Source organism: Cupressus sempervirens, chromosome 7 (assembly GCF_028749045.1).
Source record: "Cupressus sempervirens isolate cs-2001-9-10 chromosome 7, ASM2874904v1, whole genome shotgun sequence".
Lineage (NCBI taxonomy): Eukaryota > Viridiplantae > Streptophyta > Pinopsida > Cupressales > Cupressaceae > Cupressus > Cupressus sempervirens.
Window position 1 is genome coordinate 282,143,848 of NC_143124.1, and position 26,949 is coordinate 282,170,796.

At 33.5% G+C, this 26,949-nt stretch overlaps 1 pseudogene; it reads left to right on the plus strand.

Annotated features, from left to right (window-relative positions):
* The first annotated feature begins 775 nt into the window (after nt 1-775).
* Nucleotides 776-26,949, plus strand: part of LOC149546523 (FAM10 family protein At4g22670-like) — a 41,897-nt pseudogene continuing 15,723 nt past the window's right edge.

Genomic DNA, 26,949 nt, shown 5'->3' on the forward strand with positions numbered 1-26,949 from the left:
TAGTAAATTAAATGCATGACTTGTACATGCATTATTTTATGATTCTTTTCTACATCTATTGAAATGTTCAACTTTTAGATTTTTCATGGTCCATCTATATATTATGTCAATGGGTCTCAACACATTCTAACAACTCATCATTGCTAACAATTCATTACTTATTACAAGTTTTGTAGCAATATAAAGCTCCTTATCTCAAAGGTGAAAATGTCTTCCACTAATCTATTGATGAGCATACATGAGGATGTTCATATACCCCCATTTCTACTCCTATTACTACCCCCATTGCTACCCTCATTGATAGTTCTTCTAGAAGTCCAAAAGGGGTATGGACTAGAGAGATGGAGTGGAAACTTCTAGATTTTCTCCTTGAGCAAGTTACTCTAGGAAGGAGAGGTGAAGGAGGTTTTTAGAAAGAAAAATGGACAACAATAGAGAGGAGATTTAATGAAGAGTTAAAGTTGAATCTTGGAAGAGATCACTTTAAAAAAAAGTTAAAAATGTGGAAGTTGGTGTATAGAATAATGAAAGAGTTGTGAAATACAAGTGGGTTTGCTTGGAATGAGACAACTCAATGCATGGATGTCGAGGACAACGTATGGGTTGAACCCTTAAAGGTAATGTCCTCTTCAAAGTCATCTCCTTTTCTAATTTAAAAAATATCTAATTATTTAAAATTTTCAACATATAAAGAAATGAATTCAGGATTGCAAAAATGTATAGGAGGCAACCATTCACCTACTTTAATGATCTAGTGGTCATTGTGGGAAATGACATGGTAGAGGGAAATGTAGCTACAATGATGCAATATGTTGAAGATGGTAACCTTTTTGATGAGGCTATTGATTTGGGTGATGATGATGATTTTAATATACCTCAAAATGTTGGTGATGATTTAGATGAAGATTTCCTTCAGTCAAATCAATCCACTAGATCCACTAGAAACAATCCTTCCACATCAATGACAAGGAGGAAAAAGAGGAGGAAGGCAAGCATGAGCACTTCTTTGGATGCAATATCTAAAAGCATTCATGTGATACGGGACAGAATCAATAAGTTGCAAACCATCAAATTTGAGAAAGATGATACTAAAAAAGATGTTGCAAATGTGTTTGCTACCTTGGAAGCCATCCCTGAACTTAGTCAAGAGACTATGACTATGACATCTGATAATTTTATGCAAGAACCAACAAGAGCTATTTAGCTCTTAGAGATGGATGACTCAATGAGGGAAGATTATATTAGATATAAGTTTGGAGGATTGTAATGGTTTTATTTGAAACAAACATTTAAATGTCAGTTTTTATTTTTCTTTCAAGCTGAAAGACAGTGTCATACTTTTGTATCGAATTTCTTATCCAAATAGGATATTGTAATTTCTTTTTGAAATCTATTTATGTTTCATGTCATTTTGATATTGTAATAGTTGTGTCAAACTACTATGAAAAACTACAAAATTGAATGGCTTCATTTATCTAGATGTTGAAAATATGTATGGCATTGTCCAAAAACACAACAACAACACTAACTTGTAGCTTACAACAATACCCTGTAGCTTAACCTATAGAATTAGAACAACACTACCCTATAGCTTACAACAGTGACCAAAATTGTAAAATGAAATGCTTGAAATCATTAGAGACAAACAATAGATGTCAGCTCAACACCTACTAGAATTAGAACAACATCAAATCCTAAAGTATTTACTACTAAACTATAACACACTCTCAAAATCATATCCATTAAAACCATAGACAAAAGGATCCAATTGATCCGTTATAAGCACAAACATAGAAAATAGCCCATGAAATAGTATGGCGCTAGGCTACTTTCATTATTTGTCTTGGTTGAAATGATTATTTTTGATATGTTTGTGCTCAATTTTGAGATTTTTTTCATTCAACTTTGAGTTCTAAAATGTGACTTCAAAAGAAAAAGTTCAAATGATCATATAAAAGATTTGGTTGAGTTCATTATCATTTTATAAATTGGATTCTTCTAAAATGAATGTATGTAAAATAATAACATCTTGCTAATTGAATGTTTCATTTTATTTATATTTGTTTACATTTTATATAGGGTCGATGGATTTAAATTTGCCAATGTGTGAGTGTGGCACTTGCCATGTAGTAATGAAGACCTTGCGCACAAAAAATAATCCAGAATGTAAATTCTTTTGTTTTCCAAATGGAAGAAAAGTTATTACTATTTTTTGTTGTATGTTTACATTTTTTGTACCAACTAATAGTCATGGACACTACTAATTTAGATTTTGTATTGCAGTAGGATAGTGGTTGTAATTTCTTTTAGTGGGTTGATGATGTCCCACCCACATCTACCATAGCTAAATCCATAGCACATGAAAGTACTAATTGCAAGTTGTGCAGGGTTCGTGAGAGTGAAACCGTGTTTCTTTGAGGCATGTTGGGAATTATAATTGTTTCAATCCTACTAGTCTTTTGGGACTATATGCGTAAATGTAGTTAAAAGTCAAAGCAACTACTGCAAATTGTAATTTATTTTATGATTTTGAATAGAAATGGTGGACATATTTAATAACAATTCGACTATTTTGTTTTTTGGAACTTGTTTTTTATCGTATTGTGGTGACTAATTCTATTAAAATGATGAATAAATTCTACTAGTTTCATTACTATTTCAATTGATTGTGTCTAATTTAAAAAGAAAAATCCCATAATTTAACTTCACTCAAAAAATTGAAAACAAAAATAATCTTAACAAAAATAAAAGTAATCCAACTCAATAAAATGTATAATGGTAAAAATATTAAATAACAATAAAAAAAAATCTTATTCCAATTCTGCTTTTGCACAACCATACATAGATTATACATATTCCCTATCAAATTCTGGGTGAACCAAATAGAGAAGAGGAATACGTATTCCGATTTTCTATTCCAAAAATAACAAACTAGTAATAAGTATTCCTATTCCACTTACCAAATAGACCCTTTAGGGCCCATTTGGCTGTGGGAATAGAAATATGGAAATAGGAATACATTTTCTGGAATAGAAAATGGGGGTACATATTCCTATTCTCTGTTTGGTTCGGCCAGAATTTGATGGGAAATTTACAGACCCAAAAATTTATGGTTTCTAAAATAAATAAAATTGGAATTGGAATAGGTATTCCGATTCCACCTATTTAGGTGGAATTGCAAAACCTCATTTTTGAGCCAAAATTGGAATACATATTCTTATTTGATTTCATATTCCAATTTTGATTTGGTGCATCCAAACAAAGAATTCAAAATCTTAAGAATTTATATATGCCTATTCCACTTGTATTCCCGCTGCCAAATGGGCCCTTAAGGAATTGTCATATAAAGCTTCGTAATTAGGGCTTTGAAATTTTGAGGATGGTTGGTTTAATCTTATATCCTATTAGTAGATTTATAAGTGATTTTTAAATTTTTTTTCATTGGATGAGCTTTTGTAGCAAGGAGTAGGCACCATTTTGCACACCATTTATTTGTACAAAATATATATTTTTGTACAATTGGAACACAAAAATTAGAGAAAATATTGATCAAGTTTAAAATAACATTTGTAAATTTGTACACATTGAACAATTTTTCATTATGATTACTTGTACATAATGTTGTCATAAAGAAGACTGGAATTGTGGTGAAAATCTACAAGAAGTTAAGAAAAGTACACGTACAAGTATGTCTAAATCCTGGAAAGTCTTAATTCTAGAATATTTTAGGCATTTAGATAAAGACTAGAAAAAATACTAGCATTTAAAAATAATAATTAAATTGGATAACATCACAAGATGAGAGTTTAAGGCTTCCACATTCCATAGTTGATAGCAAAAGGCTTCTGTAGATGAGCTTCAATTAAATTTGAAATTTGTGATTGATCTGATAATTTGGATGAGGACAATGTAGTATGATTTGACGATAGGCTAGATCAATTTTGATAGTAATTCATTCATAGATGTTAAATTTTCATTTTTAATTTTCCCTTTGAATTGAATAACCCATAAAAGTTTTGTGATTTATGATTTAATTAAAGAATTCTTTTTGCAGGGAATGTAAATCTGATCTTGGAAGTTGTAAATACAAAGCTGAATGTCCTACTAAAGAGTCAACGATTTTGTATAAACTTTAAGGTAATATAGAGTTAAGCTAGATACATATAATTTGGAATTATGCCCCTAGTTCAGTCCATTTGGTTCTTAGAAGATGACAGGAATTTGCTTTTCCAAAATCTGTATTTGAATTTTTTTGTGTTTGTTTCAAAATTGGCAAAATGGAATAACATAACAAACTTCCAATTTTGCCTCAAAACTAGGTTTTCCAACTTCCTACTAGCAAGTAGGACTAGAAAATAAAAACCTAGTTATATTTTTTAATTAGTGTAAACATAATAGATTGGACTACTTTTTGAAATTTGCCTTCAACTCCAAGCTTACACATAAAAATCTGTTTTCACATGCATCTTCCGATAGTTCAAGTGATATCCCAAAAATCAGAATGAAGATTTGCAAAACCTTGATTTAGCTAAACAAAGGTTTGTAGAAATCTTGGTTTTTTAAATTCCTCAAACCAAACAAACCCTTAATGAAAGGTTTTAAATTGTCCAAGTTTGGACCAAAACAAGAAGATTTCTTGTTCATCTCATTGGTAGATAATTATAGGTGAAGGTGATGACTGCCACCAAACTTTTATCTACTTGATCACAATAGATTCTATATTAATCAATTTAAAACTATAATCCAATGACTCTATTAACAATATTCTACCCCTGATGATGTCCAAAGGACTCAACACCAGCCAATCTGCCATCACACACCTCGCCCAGGCTGCACCATTGCCCAACTGGGTTTTTGCATTGGTTTGCCAACTTGCCCAAAATAGACTCTCTCTCATTTTTTATAGCAATTTTTTGAATAGAAGAATGGTGTCTTTTTTACCATTTTCGATGGGATTGCTTCATTTATGACTACTTTTCATTTGATTTCATTAGAAGCAATCATTTATTTTCTAGGAAGTAGTTTGACTATTAACACAAGTGAAATGGATGATAAATGCACTAGTAATATTTATATAATTTGATTTAGCTAGGAACATGTACAAGAACATACATACATCTTTTAAGAAATGGACTAATCAAATTTATAATTTAAATTCATCAACTAACCTATATTGTGGAAAGCAACTTAACTGATTGAAGCAAATACTTCCAAGCTCAAACCTTAGTGACTTTTAAAATATTGTAGAAATGTAAATTAGAGATCACAACTAAAATCTAGATAATTATATCCTACTGTGTGAAAGGATGTGAAAGAACAACTCTTAAATTGTAGGGGCTTTTTATACGGAAAAAAAAAAAAAAAAGTTGTAATTAGAAACATGCAAAAACATGCCGAAGGACTCACTTGTTTGAACTACAACAATGTCTATATTTGGAGTATATACCTACATGTTATATAAAGTGAATTTATGGGAAAGGAGGGAAATTCTAGGCTGCATGTTTCACTTTATTACAATGATGCCAAGTCCAAATGTACCAATTAAAGTTTTGACCAATTAAACTTTTGAGTACTTCAAACAACTTAGATCTATTCATTAAGTAGCTTGGTTTCTATAGTAACTTATTGGTAACATAAACTTGCAGTCTACTATCACAATAATAACTAACTTGTAGAATGTAAAACATTAAATAGAAAGATATCTCAAATAACATCCACACAAGTAAGACACCAAGATTTAACTTGGAAACCCAATTTGGGAAAATCCACCAGTAACACACTACCAATTTTTTACTCTTCTTAAGTGAGCTCTATTAAGAGCCAACCTTATTAAAGGTTACAATATACACTATTAGGTATGACACTGTTAAGGAATTTAATCACCCTGTTAGGAGTGGCATTGTAAGATGACTTAAGAACATTCCATTAGAATGTCACCTTGATTAAAGGATTTTAAAATGACTATAAGGTCAATCTTGATTAAAGGATTTTAACTGATACAATGGTTAAAAAGTAACAAGTTTATCTAATAAATATAAATCACTTTCCAAATATAGATCACAATGTACCTCATCTGCTAAGTCATTGACTAAACTCCATTAATGTCTCCATCACTATCTCTAATCTTCTTGTAAAATCCTTCAAGGAATCACTCTTCTCCTTCTTATCAACCTTTTGCTCTAGTTTGCCAGTTAACAAAATTAACAATTGCTACCCCTCTAAGTTAATCATTATGCCTCCTTAAATAGGTAACTTTGATCTTTGTCACTTAGACATCACTATTGATCTTAGGGTTAGATCAGATTCATTGAATCCTTCCATCATTTTGTTTCTCCCTTCTCCTTCTAGATACTTCTGAAAGCTTCTCTCTAAATCCATGCCTAGAAATGCTCAAACACAATTTCTCAAACATTAAATGTTTAAGATCATAAATACTTATCCTTTACGTACTTTGACTAATCCAAAATTTCTAACTATAGTGATTGGGAAACTCAATTCCTTCACAAAATAACAAATGCTGACACTCGGACAAAACTGTCTTCCTTGGCCTCGATCATCACTAGATCACTTGGTCATTACTAATTGTCTTGCTTAGCTTACATTATCTTTGGTTGGTCCAATTTTTTTGATACTTAGTCTTTATTGGTTCTCAATCAACACTAGCACAACTTGACTTCAACTATAAGTCCCTTAATCTTCTTCTTTGAAGCTTGGTTTAGCCTATGCATATGGTCCTTCATTGATAATCTCTTTTAGGCTTCAACTTCAACTATCTTTTTCACTTAGTATTATGATTAAACAACACATTATTTTGTTAAGGTCCAAATGATCAAGTGCCCATTATGATTTCTACATAACTCAACCCCTCCACTAGGTCTTCTTGTTATCTCTTCTTCTCAAATCCTCCTCATCAATCAAATTGCTATGACACTCTACTTAGGTAGAAATTGTCTCACCAATAAGGTTTGACATCAATTACAACATAATAATTATTCCAATTGTAGTTTCTGACAATAGTAAGTTATAGTTTTCTAGATGATTAGTATCCATTGATTATGCTTTTTTCTTTGTCTAGTACTTGTAAATGTTGTATTATGAACATTGTTAGTGAAGAAGAAATGTGTTGGAGAATATATTCAATGGACATATATGAAAGAAAAAAATGAAAGATTTTATATTTACCTTTTTATGAGAGCTATTTTTCAATGTTCAATTGTAATAGCTTGTGTGATGGAAAATTCATGAATCTTGATTTTTCATTTTTGTAATCTTCAAATGTATTATCTTTTAGGCTGGAAGCAGATGTTTGACAATGGACTTGTCAACTAAGCAATGCATTGTTTGTTTGTTCTTAGTTATGAGCACAATTTCGAGGTGAAGTGAGTAGACATGTGTGACTTCTTTATCACATTTGTTGCATTGAGTTGTTTAGTCTTATAGTATCCCATAGTTATCAAATTTATAGTTACATTACGAACAAAATACATGAAATGAATTTGAGAATGCATTTTCTTCTCTTAGAATGGATTTGATGACATGAATATTTTCCCATGTTTTTAAATAGAATTTGTGTGTTTAGTTTAGTCCTTGATATGATATGTCACCTTGCTTTACTATTCCTTGTTATATGTACCTAAGACTTGTCTTATTACTTGGTTGGGTTGGTGGTGTGTGGCCACATAAACTTCAATCTCATGGTTTTATGGTTTAGACTTTCATGATTAGATAATCACATGGTTGAATGTATTAATACCTTTTATTGTTATTATTCAATGTGCTTATACATGATAATATATAATTATATTTGAATCTATAGTTAATCATATGGTGAATGAATATATGTTGCATATTATATTGGATATGTATTGTCATTTGTTTTTGTTAAGAATTTATGGTATAAATCAGTTCATTGAAGGTGAAATGACCAAGCAAGTGCTCAAGCGTTTACCCATGAAGACCTAGTCCTAGAGCCAAAAGAACAATCATAAAACTAGTCCAAAAGTGAAAGTTGGTAACAAACAGGTTAAGGTTGAGTCAAGAGGAACATCCTTAATGTTGAGGAAATCTAGAAAGTAGTTGGAGGTAGATATGTTCTTCATATTCGTTGAATAAGCTTTTATTCCTATCTTTATGGATGTTTTACTCCAGCTTCTAAGCATGTAATAATGTAATCCACCTATTCTCCTCATGTAGTTAGTTAGTAGTTAGTTTTCCTTTTATAAATAAGTGCTACTCTCTTGCATGAGTAAGTAAAATAGAGTGAAATTTTGTAATAAAACACTCTATTTGTTTTTGATAGGTAATGTTGGGACTCAAAATTGCAAGCACATTTTGAGTACTATTCTAAATTTTTTGAAAAGTTTAACCCCTATAAGAGGTTTTCATACATATGTACCCAACTATAATTTTGAGGCCTATGATGAGTTTCAGATGTCCCTTTCCTTCCATTTAGTATAGGAATGTGTTTCATAGTGATAATTTTTAGTTTTGATTCATTTGGTAAGGTATCATTTTGAGCACTTGTCATAAATTGCATATTTGCCCAAGTGTCAAATAGAGTTCAAAGGGCTAGTTTGCATTTGAATACCTTGCACTCTGTAAAGTTTCATGACTTGTCACTTTGAGAGTGCCTCGTATGCATATCAGAGAACCTATAGTTCAGATCTCAAGTTGTTTTGATAGGGTTTGTAGTTTTCCAAAGTTGGTTGTTCATTGTTGTCATGCTAATGCACATTGTTTATAATTTCAAGAAATCATGTTTGACAATGATTTTTCATGATCCATTGAGTGTTTTGAAGAAATGGTCATATACCTATGTTATAGTCATAAAGGATATCCTATGTTTTCAATTTTAAGGTTTGATGAATATGTTTGATGATTTTCCCAAGCTGATTCCATTTGCAAAAATCAAAACTATCTAGTTGCCTTTTATAACAATTTTTAAGTAAATTTGTTTGACCAATTATTACTTTGACCTAGTTGAACCTATTGAGAAGATTCCTTTTCTATTGCATTTTAGAGGCCAAAGACTTGCTAAGCTCAAGATTTGAGCTTATGAAGAATCTATTTGACTAGTTTTCAAATATGATTCCAAATAAAATTTCTAAAGTTTTACTGGTAACCAAATGTGTATATTGATCAAGAGGCCTATTCAGGATGTCATAACTTTGAATATGGTAGATTGAGTCAAAAAAATTGCACCACTATGTTCTACATTGAAAATACTTCCATTATGCTAGATTGCAAGTTTTTGCCAATCCATTTGCATACTTTCTCAGGTCCATTCCATTTGTAGAAATTATTGTTTTGATGAGTTGCTCAATTTTGCTATTTCTTGGAAGCCAGTTTCAAAGGTTTGCCAAATTTTCCCTAATGTTTTTCATGAGCCAAAATATCATATTCATACTATCCATGTGAAATTCTACCAATTCCCCAAGTTTTATGTTCCCAAGTGATCATTTGACTTATTTTTGAAGTCAAAGCCAAACGTAATTTCTTATTTCTAAGAAGTTGTTTAAATGATATATTTCAAAGGGGCAACTTTAGAGATTAATATCTTTCAATCCAAAGGTCGTTGTGAGACAAAATCTTATAGGGTGAGAGTATCTGAACCAGAGAATAAATATCCCAGGTTTCAACTCTAGGTTGTTTGATTTCACTAGTTTTTAAAGCCAATTTATAGGCCTCCTAACACGAAAAGTACAATTTGTAAAAATGGGTAAATTTTGAGTTTTAATTGGTTGATCAATAATCAATTTCAAGTCAAATCAATGTAATAAGTTTAGATGGATCAGATTTTGGTAGTTTATGTGTTTGGGTTTGAATTTTTTTAGCCAGACCCACTTTAGGGCTTGACTAATTTCATCAGTTGGCTAAAATAATGATTGTTGTATAAAGATGTCTAAATAAGTTAAAATTATTATGATTTCTTGTATATCTCAACATGTACACATCATTTTTCAAGATGAAATGGACATGTGGGCTGTGCACATAGTAGATATAAATGAGAGAGTAAATGTGCCCTAGAAATCCCCATATTCATATTTGCTAAAGTTATTTTCCAATACCATTCCCACAAGCCTTTTCCAGATTGATATGTTGGTTGTAGGGAATATATGCATTTTTTTTCAAGAGGCAGACTCTGGTAAGTTGATACAAATCATAAATAAATATTATGAGCCATATTGCCAACGAACAACTTAAAAATCACATACTAAAGCTTGATTCCTAGGCTAAAAGTGTTAAATAGTCAAAGTTGACTTACTTTTTCAAACTTAAATTCTCCCTTAGTGTGCGATATTTAGGGCTTTCCTATTACCAGTTTAATAAATATCTTTTTTAGCTCAATGTGTATGATATAGTTGAGCACAATTTCTCAAATTAGAATGAAGCTCAAATTCTAAATGTTGGAAATGCCAAATTAGAGAGGAGGAGCATGTTAGTGTAGTGAGTAAAAGAATGTGCCACAAACACCTCTACTTGTATCACACATTTGAAGAGACTAAAGTAGTTTATGATCATAGGGACTAAATTGTTATTGCCAATGTTGAAGAGGATTTTGTTTGCTCATTAAGAAATGTATATAGCATGTGTATTATTTTGATATTCCTTAGTTCAAGTAGTATATACACAAATATGGGAGAACATTTCTTGCAAATAGGAGCACTAATGAACCTTTCAACCACCTACACTCACCTAGCTTCCTACAAAGTAGGGTGAAATCTGTGTGGGAAAATGATATATAGATTTATTATTTGGGCGGTTAAAGATTATTGGAGATGCATCAAATTTAAGATGGGTACCAAATCATGTTTCCAATCTAGAATGACACCCTTCAGCCAATTGTGTGATGAGTAGGAAGTTGTAAAACACCATGGATTATGTTATTAATTTGCAATGCACATACAATATGACATCCTACATTTAATTTGAGCCTTGTGTTGTTTTTTGATGGATGCAAAGTTTGGATAAAGGGAGTAGAGGTATGCTAGTGTTAAATGGATGTTAATTCCTTAGTATGGTGAACAATGAAACAATGAGGTCTTGACCTATTGAGAATACAAGATAAAAAATTGATTGTTTCAACTGCCAACCATTGTATCAGGATGACATAGCTTAAACATCACACACTAAGCTTAATTCCTAGACCAAAAGTGTTAAATAGTCAAAGTTGAATTTTTTCCCAAGCTTATTTTTTCCTTTAGTGTGTGATGTTTAAGGGTGGCCTGTAGGGATGGATGCCATCTGACCAAAAGATTTACCAGATGCCTCCTGTTCCTGTCACAAATTTTTGTATGTAAAGATTTTTCTTGAAGGTAAGTCTAGAAGTACAAGTAATTGAATGGGCTATTCTAAACATCATAGACCACCATAAAGTTTGATCTGTGAGTCATGCAAAGTGACATGGAGTGCAACACAAATCATAGATGAATGTAGATATTTCATTTCAATAGTATGAAATGCATGGGAAATTGATTTGGGATGTTGTTCTCTTGTTACAAAAGTCAATTTATTGAATGGTTCCTTCAAAGATTTTATCCCACACTCATGGGGTTTATGAATTTTTACCTATTTTTATAAACACAAGCACATCTATTATAAATTTCAAAAGTTGCAATGCTTTATGTCAAGGAGTTCCTAAGAGTGGGGCCTAGTAGGATAAATTGACATGAATTTATTATAATTTTTAATAAAATGGTGGTTGAGAGGATGATGACCTAGATCGATAGGAGCATGTCACATGGCATAGATCCTGGGGAGACTAAGTTCACAATCTGGAAAAGTGTCATGACAATGTTTATTCTCCAAGTAAAGGTGTTAGAGATGAGAAGTAGAGAGATGTTTCTACTTGTTAAGGAAGGCCTTGGGTGCTAACATAATAGGTTGTTTATGTGGCATTGAGGTAGCAAGGACTTGGTTATGATAGAAAATCACACAATGGCACATAGCGTCTAAGTGCAAAGATAGTGACAATAGTAGAGGATACATTTCATGATATTTATGTCCCATAAGGTGATGATGATGTCATCATGATGAAGCAAGACTGCAACACATGGTAGGGATGCCTAAGTAGAGATGGATGATGTAGCACATTGACGAGGATTAGAGCATAAATTAGAGAGCATCATGTGGCACTGACATGGCAACCCAACTAGAGGTGCTTATAGGACCGATGATAGAGTAGTGGCTAGGACAAGAGCATCCAATCAAATTCTTACACATCTCATCCCAGGTTTGATCAATTGACCAAATGTCCAATTTGGAGAGAAATCCTTTATGAGGTTTGAATTTTTATATATATTAAAGATAGTGTCAAAATGTTGAGTGCTCACATTGAAAGAATTAAAAGGGATTTAAAAATAAATTTGACCTACACATTTTAAATAGACTATTCATATATTATAAAATTTTAACTTTATAATAGTTTCAAGTATTTGGTGAGCATGCTTGCACATTCATGTATATGCCCTACCTGGTTTTCAATGGAGGGTTACAGGTTTGAATCTTCATCAAAGGTAGGCATATAGTATATCCTTGAAAAGATCTCAGATTCTAGTTTTCATTTTTGCCATCAAATCAAGTGTAGGTAGTGATGGTGAGAGCTATTCTCAGGTTTGTCTAGTGTGCTCCATTTTCAACTATATTTCTTGTTTGATAATTTAGATTTAGTTTTGAGCTAAATGGTAAGTGGGTCATCTCTAAACTTGGAAAGGGTGTTTCTTTTGTTGTTGTTTTGTCTTCTAATTATCTTGGTGCGAATTTTAAGCCATATTTTATTAGTAGATCTGGTGTTTTATCAAAAGAGCTTCTCATCATTTTGATGAGATATTTTACCAGTTAGTTGCAACACTGATAAGGCTCATGTTTGGTTCTTAGTTGAAGAGAGAGGAGAGAGGCTTTGCCTTCAAGGAAGACGATTAATGGAGATGACAAGTGGAAACCAAGATCAAATATAACTAGGCTCCATTATTCTACTTATTCTCTTCTTTCTCATTTTGTAAGGTTGGTTTCAATCTATTGAGTAAGGATCTAGCTATGATTCCACCTACTCTTCAACATTTTCTCTTTGTTTTGAAAAAAAATAATGAAGTCATAATGATAGTTCTAATCTATTTTGTGTGTTTCATGGGTTATTTCATGCATCTTGAATGCATTTGTCTCAAGGAAATGAATACAAAGAAACAAATGCAAGTAATTTCATTCTAATTCTTATCTCCTATATTTGTTGTTTGCAATATTTTGTGATATGTGAAAAAAGATCATAGATCTCATTTGCATCTTGTTTAGGGTTGGATGCCTTGATATGTTTTTCCATTGCTTCAAAGGATCAAGTAAATGCTTGATGTATTTTATTAGGGTTGTAGATTTTATGGAAGGATTATGATAAGTATGATATTAATTGTGAAGAATGATGTCTAATTCACAAAGTGAATAGATAGATCACCAATATCTTGATGTATGCTGTAGTTTGTGTGATACCCAATGGATTAGGCACTGACTTTAGTTGGAGAATGCATATTCTTGTTTTTTCATATCTGGGTTATGCTGAAATCAACTTAAAACAAAACTATTTTCCCTTTTATGTTGTAGAGCTAAAAGGATACCCACTATTAGCTTGTAATATCATAGGTCATGTTATTATCTCTTTCATGCCTTTGTCATTTCATAAAGATAGAAGAAACTAGGGTTAATCTACTTTGCCTAGATTCAAATCTATATCTTTGCACTAGTCATATAGAAAAATTTAAGGTCTACCCACCTAGGTTTTATAGAGCCTAAAGTGTAGAAGGAGTATAGCCTTATACTTGGCCTAGGTTCTATTTCAGACTGCATCCATCATAGGAGTTAACTACCCTTATATGCATTTTTTTTTTTAGCTACCTAGTAGTTAAAATCATTGTTAAATCAACAGCCAATAGGTAACATATTTTATTATTAATAAGAGATATACATTATTTGATTACATAGAAAAAATAAAAATAAATAGGATCCTAAACTTACTTTGGCATCAATTAGACCAGCTAACATGAAAATTCAAAAAAAAAATTCAAAAAGGCATCAATGCCCAATTGAGGCTAACTGACATGACTCACAGAAACTAATTGACCGGATCCAAGTTCACACTACATTATACAACCTCTATAAATACAAAAATTATGGAAAATAGTCCCCATAACACTAATTACTTGAACCACTTCATGACGTCCTCCTTTGTGAAGTTGGAGATGCCCATGTCCACTTCCACCTTTGTCACTTTCCCCTTGCTAGACATTTCCCTGTGATGCTTATGATTGTCGGAGGCCACCATTTCTGAACCTATCACCACTTCTACAACCCATGTCCTAGATAGTTTTGCACCCCATGTATCTATCCTTGGCACTTTCCTTACTAGAGTTCCCCAAGCATACAAACATTCTTTCTCAGAGTAGCTTTCATAAACCCTTGGCCACCATCATCCTTGAACCACACCATCTCTTTAGGAATTTGACCACCTTACACCACCCCTTTGTTGCTATTGGTAAGTGGTCACACTGTGGATTTGTTGAAGACCAAATGACATAGAAGTATCATCCCTGCCAATGAGCCTCTATGGCCCCAACCCCATTTCTAGCCCCACACCTAGAATGACCCTTTTAATGATTTCCTAGACACCTTCCAACCATTAGGGATCCAAAAAAGCCACTACCACCCTCCTTACTTCCTCCTTTGAATCATTAATGATAAATGCCTCATAGCATTGAGTCTACCCATCTGATTCCAATGCAAAATTAGCCTCTATCTTGACCTCTCTAGATCCTCTGCTTCACTCCCAAAGTATTTTTATCACACTCCCTTAGTCTACCTTCGAACTCTCTAGAAGCACTAATTGCTTGCAATCCTAGATTATAATTCCTACATACATCCTTCTCATGTGAGAGAGTATCATATAATGAATTTCACTATCCATCCTCTTAAAAGGTGCTCACCCCAATTTTAGTTAGTCATTTTCCAAAGTACTTATCATACTTACTAAATATATCTAACATCCTAAATTTTTTGATAATTATCCTCCAAAGATCCCTTGACACCAAAGTTATCCAATCTATTTGCCAATGAATTTGCCTCCTGACAAATATGGGAAATACAAAAATCTATAAACATACAAAAATCTATAAACTTCTCAAGGAGATAAATAATCCAACTTATATATTTGTCCAGGTGCCATGCATCCATTTTCCCCTTCTTGAGTCCATTGATTATAACCTGAGAGTCTCCTTCCAAGTGTATTCAGGTTATGCCAAGCTTGATGCCCATTGAAACTACTTTAGTCACTACTTGACACTTTGCTATGTTGTTGTTTCCATCCCTTGACCTCTTGGCTTCAAAGGTGACAATCCATCCCTCATGATCTTTTGCAATAAATCCACAACCCAAAGGTCCTAGGTTTCCCTACGACGCTCCATCAAAGTTAATCTTAGTCAAGCCTTCCTCTAGTCGTGTCCACACACATCCAAGACATGAGCGAGATGGATCAGCCCTTGCCAACCCATTAATGGGTTTTAACTTAATATTAGGGAAGCTTATTTGCAAAATGGTACCCTATCTTGTGAATGTTATTTGGGAATCAACTCTAGACATAACATTTGAAATGTCTTCTAAGATAACATGTTCCAAACACTTTAGGAACCTTGAATAGTTTTCTTCTTTATCTTGGAAAATTCTTTAGTTATGTTCTTTTCATAATTCCCATAGTGTTATCGATGGGATGACATTCCAAGCCATTGAAAGGGTTGAAATTTTCTTCTTGGTCAGTTAGGCCTCAAGCCAACCCTTTAAGGTGTCAAACATAGGACATGCCCCATATAGTTTTTCTCTAACTAATTCCCATCCATTTTGAGAGTACCTGCAATGCAATAGCAAGTGATCTATTATTTCTTTTGCCTCTCTGCATAATGAGAATCTAAACATGCCCAAAAAACCCATCTTTTTCAATCGCTTCCCTATCAATATTTTCCCATTATCCACCAAACATGTGAATGCTCCTACTTTGGGGATACATGAATAATCCCAACACATATTTTTTTCCCATTCCACTTCATTGTGAATGCCTTCTAATAGCTTTTAACCTAATTTAATCAAATACCTACCATTTTGTGATCTACATCACACCATTTGATCTACCACATTGGAATAAACCAAGTTTCTTGCATCCAACATTTGCTTGAGTTGATCTACATCTTCCCTAGAGAGATTTAGGTCAGTTACATTCTTCCAAAAAACATTACTTTCAGTTGATGAAGTCTACAAATCTACAAAATCTTTAACTCTCGTACCCCACTATTTCTTTTTTGAGTTTATTAGAGTCTTAGACACCCTTAGCTCCAATAATTTCTGCCCTCCATTATAGGAATGATTCCATAAATCAACCTTTCCTCCATCCCCAATATCCCATATCAAATGCTTAGTAATAACCTCCCTACAACTTAGAATAAAATTCCAAATTATTGATCAATGAGGTGGGTTGGAAATAGTTAGAATCCTCTCATCTTCCATATTATCTAGGTATTTGGCTCTCAACATTCTCACCCATCTCTGATTTTTGTCAACAAAAAGTTACTAGACTAACTTGGCTCATAACATAGAGTTCTATAAGAGCCAATTCTATATGCCAGCACCCCACTATGTTTTGGCCAACACACTTTGGACCAGGCCATAAGGGGGAACTTATCTCCTTTCTTTGACCCATTCCATGTGAACTTACACATACTCCTCTAAATCTGATTGACTATCTTTTTAGGAACTTTTAAGCATGTCATTATATAAATGGGCATAGCTAAGATCATTTCATGTAGCATAAGGATCTTTCTAGCCAAAATCAACCACTGCCCCTTCCAACAATGCTTTTTTTAAACAAGCATCAATCAAATCCTTCCACATATCATCCCTCCCCACTCCTTCAAAAATATGTGTGCCAAGGAATCTACGAAGCAACTTCCTAATATTGATCCTAAAAAATCTTGCTAGGTCCTCTTGAAATACCAACTCCATATTAAAAAAGAATATTTCATATTTCTCCAAATTCATCGACTATCCTGAGGCTAGTCTATAAGCCTCCAGTAATTTCTTCATAATCCTCACTTCCACCATAGAAGCAATTCCAAAGAAGCATGTGTCCTTAGAAAATTGTCAGTGGGTGGTAGCTTTGATTCGTTGGGCAATTATGATCCCCTTCCACTGGCCAAGCTCTCATTTACTTGCAATTGACCTCCCTAGAACTTTAGCCAATAGGATGAAGAGGAACAAAGAGATTAGATCACCTTGGTGAATTCACCTTGAAGTTTTAAAGAGCCCATGTAGGCTTCCATTTACTAAAATTGAAACATGAAAACCTAAAATCATGCTTGTAATCTACTTCAACTAGTTAGCACCAAATCCAAATTTCCTCATTACTTACAACAAAAATCCACTATCAACATGATCATAGGCCTTTCATATACATAGCTTCAACATCATACATCTCTTCTTACTCTTTTTAGCTAAATAGATGGGGAGATAAGAAAGTGCAATAGATTTTTAGGCCTATTGCCTGCTACCTTACATATAATTTTATACACTATATTGTATTTAGAGATAGATCAAAATTTGTCATACCTTGAAGGATGATTTTTCTTTGGAATTAGTACAACTAGTGTGTTATTGAAATCCTTTAGCACAAAACCCTCTCTCCTTGAGGCCTCAACCACTAGCAACGAGTTCTAAGAGTTTCCCAAAACTTTTGATAAAAGAATGCTTGGAAGCCATCCAGACTGGGTGCCTTCTCTCCCCTCAACCCAAATACAACTGACTTGAGTTTATTCATCTATATTGGTTCCATTAACATCTTGTTATCCTTCTCTATGACCAAATTTTAGATAAATTTCAGAATTTCCTATTGATCCACCTTATGATCCACCTTCTTGGCTCCCCACAGATTTGCAAAGAAGTCCACTACAACTTGATTGATTTTATCTAAATCCTTAGAAATGGTACCATCCCTATCTTCAATTGAAATAATTTGGTTAACATTCCTTCTCATTTTCACTGAGCTATGAATTTTTTTTTCTTCTTATCCCTTACCTTAAGCTAATCCTCTTGGGACTTATGCTTCCAATGAACTTCTTCTCGCAACAAAATTTTTGAATACTTAGCCATGATATATTTCTTTGTTTCAAAAATAAACCTCATCTATTTCATCCTCTATTATCTTACTATTCAATATTACTAAATCAAGTTCTAGTTCTATTTTAATCTTAAAGATGTTGCCAAAATGAGACTTGTTCCACTCCTTTAAGTTACTCGTGATAAATTTCAGCTTTGCAAAGAATTGAAAAGAAATATTAACTTCAACTTGCAGAGTATCATGCCACCATTCTACTACCATTTCCTAAAAACCTTCAACTCAGAACCACACTAGCTTTACTTTGAACAAATATTTGAGAGGGATCTCATCTATTGCACCAACAATGACACTAGGAAATGGTTAGAACCCGAAAGTCCCAATATCTAACCTTTAAGAACAATCAGTAATTTATGCTAGGGTCCAGCCAAAAAGATCCTATCCAACTTCTTAGTAATGTGAAAAAAGCTTTTCCATCTATTTGTCTACATGAACTATCCACCTTTGGCTAGAACTTCCTAGATATTGTTGTCAGTAAAAAAATTCTAAAAGTCTAATCAAATAGTCCCCATCGGCCTCACATTCCCCCTCTTTTTAGAGAATGATAAGATCACATTGAAATTTGCTACAGTGACGACAACTTTTCCCCCGACTTTGTGATGTGACTCATAATGTCATCTCATACCAACTTCTTCTTGTTAGCCTTGGTTTCCCCATACACATTCACCAAAATTCTTGAAAATTTTAATGTAAGAGAGAAAATTCTTATAGCCTACCAAAACCTTTCTTTGGTGATAGGCCCCCCCTTAACTAATCAGGGGTTCCATAAAATCCTAGGCCACCAGAGGCCCCAATTGGTCCATGAAATAACCAAACCAACATGTTCTTACACCTAACACCCTTGCTACTTCTTTCACCTCCATTTTAGTCTCTTAAATGAAAATCACTTCTACTTTCACTTGATCAAAAGCCCTTTTGATCAAGCATCTCTTGCTAGGGGCATTGCAACCCTTGATGGTCCATGTAAGGAAATTCATTGCTTCTTAGGAGAGACCATGTCCTTCCCAGATCTCAATTGTTTTAGGCTCTTCATGTTTCCAACATCCTCCAATAATATCTAGATTGATTTCCTCCCCCTTGAATTTTGACTTTCATTGTGTACCTTAACCTCCAACACTTCTGACTTAGAGACGATGCAAATTTCTACTAACCCAATCTCCTCATTAATTCTCATTCCATCCTCATCCATTAGTTCCTCTACCTCAAGAATGCCTCCAAGGAATGGTACCACAATTCTAGGTGGTGAGTTAAAGATGTATTTACATATTGCCTCCTCCAAATGCTAAACAACCAATTCAGGAACCAGAGGCATGACAATTTCCTCTACTTCATTCTAGATACCAGAGATGGGTTAAATGTTAGCATCCTCCATAATAGGTCTTATCTTTCCTAACTCTACTACATGACACTATTTTTCTACCACCATTCCTAAAATTATCTTCTTTTGATGATCAAACAACACTCCAATTGTCTATATTTCATCAATCCTAACACCTTGAACATCATCCATCCTCAAGCTTCCTTTCGAGGGGCACCCACTATCTTTGATTCCCTCCACACCATTAGGGTATCCTCCAAAGTTCATTCCCTCATGAATCAACACACCACCATACATGAGGTCACCATCCCTGGAAGGGCCTATTTTGATGCCTGCCACTTCCCTATTTAGGTCTTCATCCACCTTACTCTTCCCTCTAATATCCACTATACATTCCTCCATAGAATCTCCCCAATCCTTACATGCCTTGCACCTCTCCATAACCTCCTCCACTTTGATCTCTTGCCACCAATGCCCTTCCATCATGAACAACTTGATTACATGAGGGAGAAGTAGATATGACTTCCACATGATGCAAATCTATGCATAAATACTAAAGTATTCTTTCTCAATTGCCTCATCCACCTTGATAAAGCTTCCCAGTTTGTTTCCAATTAGCTTAAAAGTGTCCATGTTCTAGTATTCATATGGTAGGTTGTAGAGTTGAATCTAGATTGGTACCTCTTTAGTCTTTGCATGTTTTGGGTTGAAGTTGGCTACCTAGTCCTTTATAGAGAACCCAACTCCATTCATTAGAAAAGGGTGATTAAAAAGAACTCTAGTTTTTGGCCCTACCGAAGTCCATGATGATTAAAAAAACCCATTTTTCAGAGTTTTTATCATCACCTATAAGCCCCAAGTCTCATCCACCCATCCCCTCAATTTCAGTAATGTTGGCCAGTGAACACCCTATTTTAGAAAGAAAGGTGTCTCACATAACATCTGTATAGAAGATTTCAAAGCCTCTAAGTCAATGCGAATGTCGGTCACCTTATTGTATATTATTTATGGTTTGTCCTTCACCAATGGTGCTGGGGCCATAGACTAAACCTTTTGTCACTGTATCCATACCTTACTAAACCCCCCAAATTGTCCTCCCATAGTATTCAAAAGACCTGAGTGATTCCTTGGTGACTCCACCTTTCCGCATTTCTCTGGGTCCGCATTTTGTTCCCACATACTACTAGTCTCCAAAGTGAGATTCCATGGAGGAATCCAAGGATGCCTCAGCCCTCTCTAGGGCTCTCAAGCATGGGGGCAAACCCCTCTATAACTATCATCTCGAAACCCTAATCTCCTCCACCACTCCATCATGAGATGACTAAATATTTATAATAACACATTCTATTTGTACTAAAGTTCAATTTTATGAATATAATCAGGCTTGTTTTAAATGAATAAAATAATGGAGTTTCAAAAAAAATTTCTTTGTAACCAAGTTTTGGATAGTTAGTCAAGGGAGGCCACTTGGAGACTAATCCATTGTAGTATTATTTTATTTTCATACAGATTACAGTTTCAATTTTGGTGTTTCACTATTCTTGCATACAAAGTAGGAAAAGTAGTTACTATATAATCCAAATTGAGTTTTGCAATAGTTATTTTTGTAATTTTGGCATTAGCATTTTATTTAGCAAAAGTATTCCAGCTAAGTTATTTTCCAAGCATTCATTTTCTACATTCATAGAGTAGGTTTACTTTCAAGCCTTTATTTCCTACAACTTAGGAGATAAAATGGATCTAGTAGGCACTTAGTGCATAATTTGTGCAGTCCCATTTTAAGTATACATCTCTAGGTTGATGATAATTAAATGAGTCTTCATAATGAGAAAGATAGCCAATCAAATGGATGTGCAATCCATGAGTTGAGTTATGGAAGTAATAGTTAATCTCTTTGTGAATTTTAGCATTTTTGGTGATGTTATTGACAACGTTATCAAACTAAGGACTTAATACATCCATTTGTAGAAGTTAGGTCAATTTCATGCTTTCCTTTCCCATTCTAGATCATTTAGAATTTATTTTCCAAAAATTCTAACTAAGTTCATTCTATTCACTTGCAACTATAGAAGGAGAAGAAGAGATAAGCTAGAAAGATTCCTTCCTAATCACCTTAACAATTCGTTAGAAGAGATATTTGTCTAGAAATAAGAAGAAGAAGAAAAATAAAACACCTTTGTTGGCATTGCTAAAAACTTACCAACTTATTTATCCTCCTTAGAAGAAAGTAATTTTTGTCTAAATATATTTGAAAAATATATTAACCTAAATCCTTTTTCTAAATATTGGCCAACTTGCATATTAATGCTCCTAATAATATATTCAATCAAGATCAAATGGATACTAGGAAAGCTTTAGTAATTCATCAACTAAGAGGTCCACCAAGGGGTCCATAGAGAATGGAAGATCCTCCTATTTTCCCATTTCCTATTATTGATCAACATGATAATAAAAACCAAGAGTGTTCCTTCTTTAATTATTTTGATATTTTATGGCTTAGTAACAAAGTATCCTGATACCTTTCTCTTTGAGTTTGACATCCTTTGTAGAATTTATGACTACACTATCAATTACCATAGGCTTAAATTATTTCGTGCAACTCTTGAGGAGACAACATTGAGATGGGTCATGGACCTAGGGAAATATTTTGTTTGTGATTGGATGAAATGAAGGCTATACTCTTAAATAAGTACAAAGATTACTGTAGAGAAAATGATTTGAAGGGAGATGACATCTTTAACATGACATAAACATATGATGAAATTTTGGAGGATTACATATAACATATGATGAAAATTTGGAGGATTACATATCAAGATCCAATTTAGTTTGCATAATACTACTCAACATAAGTTTAATGAGGAATCTCAAAATTGTTCTTTTGTAGAGGAATAAGTAAAGGATCTATAGAAGCTTTGAATAGGTGTTGGTGCTAGGAGATATCACTCAATCATCATGGGATGAGATAATGAAGATATGTCTTGACCCAATGTCCTTCATCATCTACTTCATCCACATAATCTGATTACAATTATTTGTTGTTGCTACATATTTTGCTTCTATTATACTCAATGAGATACAATCCTATTTCTTTCTTAGCCAAGAAACTAATCTTCCTCCAAGGAAAAATGCTCCATCACTGGCACTCTTTTATTTATTTGTACTGCCTACCCAATACACATTTATAGATGCACATAAAGTAAAATAGCTTGATCTCTCATACCAAAAATCAAAATCAGGTAACCCTTCAAATATTTGAATATTCCATTTATTGCTAGATAATGTTCAGATTATTTAGGATCTACTTGAAATCTTGCTACTATACCAACTATATTTTTTATATATGGTCTAGTGCAAGTCAGATATTGCAAACCTCTAATCAAGATCTATACTTTTTCTCTTCAACTATAGGTGTCTCATCTTTGCTAGATAGCTTGTGACCCTTTATCATAGGTGTACCAAAAAGCTTAAAACTTTACAAGAAAAATGACAAGTATTTCAAATACTTATCCTGTGATAAAAAGACACCATCATTGTTCTGCACAATCTGTAAACCTAATAAATATTTTATCTCACCAATCATACTCATCTCAAATTCATTCTTCATTTCAACAACAAATTTGTCACTTGCTTTATGATTTCCTCCAAAGATTATGTCATCCACAATTATCACGATAATCAACTATCCATTCTCAATTTCTTTTAGATATAAATTTCTATCTTCCATACATTTAGCGAATCCAAACTTTTTCCAAATACTTGTCTAATCTTGCATGCTAAGTTCTTGGTGCTTACATCAGACCATTCAATGATTTTTTTAATCTACATACCATGTCCTTTTCTTCTATTGAAGGAAATCCTTCAAGTTTCTCTATGGATCTAGTTCTTCTTCAAGTTATTCATTCATAAATGCCAACTTTACATCCATTTGATACAATTTGAACTTCTTACTTGCTTCATAAGCCAAGAACATTCTTATTGCTTTAATTCTGGCAATAGGGGAAAATGTCTCCATATATTCTATACCTTATATTTCTAATACCCTTTGTGTTGAGATAATGGGTGTTGCAGACATTGCATAATACTGTTATATTGTATTATTTTATTTTATTATGTAATGTTGCATCTAGATGGATGTGCAACATGGAAAGATTCCCATGGAATATACTTGAAGAGTTGTATTATAACATTGTGATAATATTTCATGTAATTATTTAATATTGGGGAAAAGAATTAAATTTCCAATATTAAATGTGGGGTCAATGGGTTAAGTAGCACATGGTTTGAGCACATGGTTTATGTAATACCACTTGGTGCTTTTGTGGGACTTGCTACTATATAAGCAGCCATAAGGGTAGTTATTGGTGTGACTAAAGGATAAGATAGAAGAAAAAAAGGTAAGAGTCGAGTGGTACAAGGCTTGACAAGTTATCGAAGGGAGCATTGTGAAGGTTGGAAGCATGGCGTGGGACGTGTGGATTCATGCTTGTTCACATGAATTGCTTGGTATTTACTATGGCTTTGAAGGCTTCCATGGCTGTATTGCAATAGTGTTTTTCTTACTAATACATAGTGATGGATTCTTTTGGAGGTGGGTTTTTTCCTTTAATGATGGTTTCCTAGGGTACGTCTTGTGTCACATTTTTTTGGGTATGTTGTCCATTTTCTTGCATGTAGATTTTAATTGCATATTTATTTTAGATCTATTATGTTTTATGTGGAAATGATTATATTATTTCTTGCAAGTTTCCATACAAGTGGTGTCAAAGTTATGGTTTTATTGTTGTAACCCTAGATTGAATCCATGGGAATGTATGAGAGGATAAAAGAGAGGGCAAGATATATGAGTTTCATAGATTATTTATTGCAAATTTGATAGTTTTGGGTTTGTTGTTATGATGCAATGTTGGCAAATTTTGGGCATATGAAATTGTTGGACAAAAGGGTTTTTAGATGTTTCATTTAAATGAGGGTTTTAGGGGGAAGCTTGCAGAAATGACCTCCTGAGTAAAAATAGACCTCACCATTGGATCTGGGTTGATGTTTCCATAAATTTTGATATATAATATGCCCTAGTTTGGCCATGTCTAGAGGAAATAAAAGAGTTTTTTTAGTTTCAGTCTCTGATGGCATTCAAATTTAATCCCGTTAGAATTTTTGTCGCAAAAAAAAAAAAATCGCAGTGAAAATGGTAGAAAGACTGTCTTAGTAAAATGGCCATAACTTTCTCTTGGGATATTGGATTTTAGACTTCTTATAAGCATTGGAAAGCTAATTCAGAGCACTACAAATTGGTGTAAATTTGGTTTTGTGATTTTGACATTTTGTCAAGTTTTAAGAGCTTAAAATTTATATGTTGTTTATTTTGAGCACAAATTAGCGCATAACTTGAGCATACAGAGTTAGATTTTAGACTTCAAGTAGTCAACAGAAAGCTCTTGGAGAGCTTTATACATTGGTTCATATTTGGTGTAGGTTTTTCATGGTTTATTTGGTGATATATTGATCTTAATGGTTTATGATATATATTGACTATGGTAGCATTGCGAGTTTATGACATTATATGTTTGAAAATTTAAGATTTGATATCATTGTATACTCAATTCATATTTCAAATTGGTCTCACAATATGGTTATTAGTATTTGGTTTTGATATGTATGATGACTTGTTGGGTCTACAAGTTGTGCAGTGTTGTAAGCGGTCTATACTTATAGGTTGCATTTATAGCTTGGATATGGGTTGTCTTTGCCCATTGATCTTTCATTATTGATACATATTTAGATTGGTGGCTTAGATTTGGGTTGTCTATACCCTAAATCACATGATTTGCTAATTTTTCTTCATGTAGAAGGGATGAGATGTTGTTACTAGGTAGAGTCATGGTGGAGGATTGTGGTTGACTATTTCATGCTGATATGTTGGACATATTGAATGTTAGTCGTTTGGTGTATGGATGTGATTATGGTGTCATAGATTTTGGTATGACATGATTGGATATATAGGTACATCCTTGATGTTCATTGGCTTTGATTCTTGATTTGGTTATGGTGGTATATATTCTTGGTTGAGGATCATGGTTATTTGGTTTTCTTTTTGAGGTGCTCATGATGTGCACTTTAAGTTCCTTGATGGTTTGATGCCTTAGTTGATTCTCATGGTTAGATGATGGTTTTTCATCATGATTTCATGGATAGCTTGGATACATGGTCTAGTGGGAGTTTGTGATAGTGATGAGCTAATAGTGTAGGGTTATTTCCTAGTTTAGTTTATATCTTCTTGGTTTGGAGATCTTGGTTTCACTTGGTATTGACACTTTGGTTATGTGAGTGTATACCTAGAGGATCTTCATGTAGGAGATGGATTTTATGATGCCATAGGTGACTTGGTACCATAGTTGAGTGGGAGTTCTTGCCATTGATGTATTTATTGAGTGTTTGTAGGTGTTGGAGGTTTTGTCTTAGATCCTATTGTTGCAGAAGCATCTTTGACATTTGCATGGTGCACTTGTTATTTTCATGGTGTGTGAAGATGATTAGATCTTGAGGACTCATGGAGTTCTTGTTTTTCTTCATGGCATGTGGAGATGGTTGCATGTTGAGGACTCACAGGGTTCTTGGTAAAGGTGTGGTTCATGCTTTTATTTGGCATTGTATCCTAGGAGTTAGGATGGTTTCATTTTTATCCATGGTATAATCTTGATACATGTTTAGAGTTGTGACATGTTATAGTATGTTCATATGGAGCATGTTATCTCTTTGGTTGAGATGGTAAGATCATGTTGTCATGTTTATGTTCCTGAGACCATGGTTGGAACTTTGACAATGATCTTGGTTTAGTTTCTTGGTATTAAGTACACTAATCATAAGCTAGATACTTCATGATATTGTTGTGGTTGCATTTGGAGTTGGCATGGATTGATTGTTTATAGGTGCTCATGGATACTTAGAGACGGTGATGATGTTGATTTCTCTTATTTTAGAGAAGGATTTTTTGGAATAGTTGATGGTTTCAGTAGGAAGTCTGAGGGGCATTGACCTAATATGGACTTGAGAGGAGATTTTTCTTAGATTATTCTTGGTTGAAGACTTGGATATTTTGATGAGCATTCTTATTCCCTACTCTTAGTTTACTCAGTGGTTTTCTACTTGAGAGGTATAGCCCATTGTTTCTCTCAGTTGCATTATATTTATGCTTGTCTTTCATGGATATGGATCTTGAGCTATGGTACATGAGTTAGTTCTGGAGGGTTCATTTGAGAGATGACTTAGCATTTTTTTATCTCCATGTGCATATGTTGTTATGCTAGGAGATGGTTTTATATTGGGCATATTCCTTGGTTTAGGAATTATTTATGAATTTGATCTTCTTGTGAGAGGCTTACATCCATGATTAGTTATATGGTATGGTTGTGGAGAACTTGGGAGAGTGTTGGAG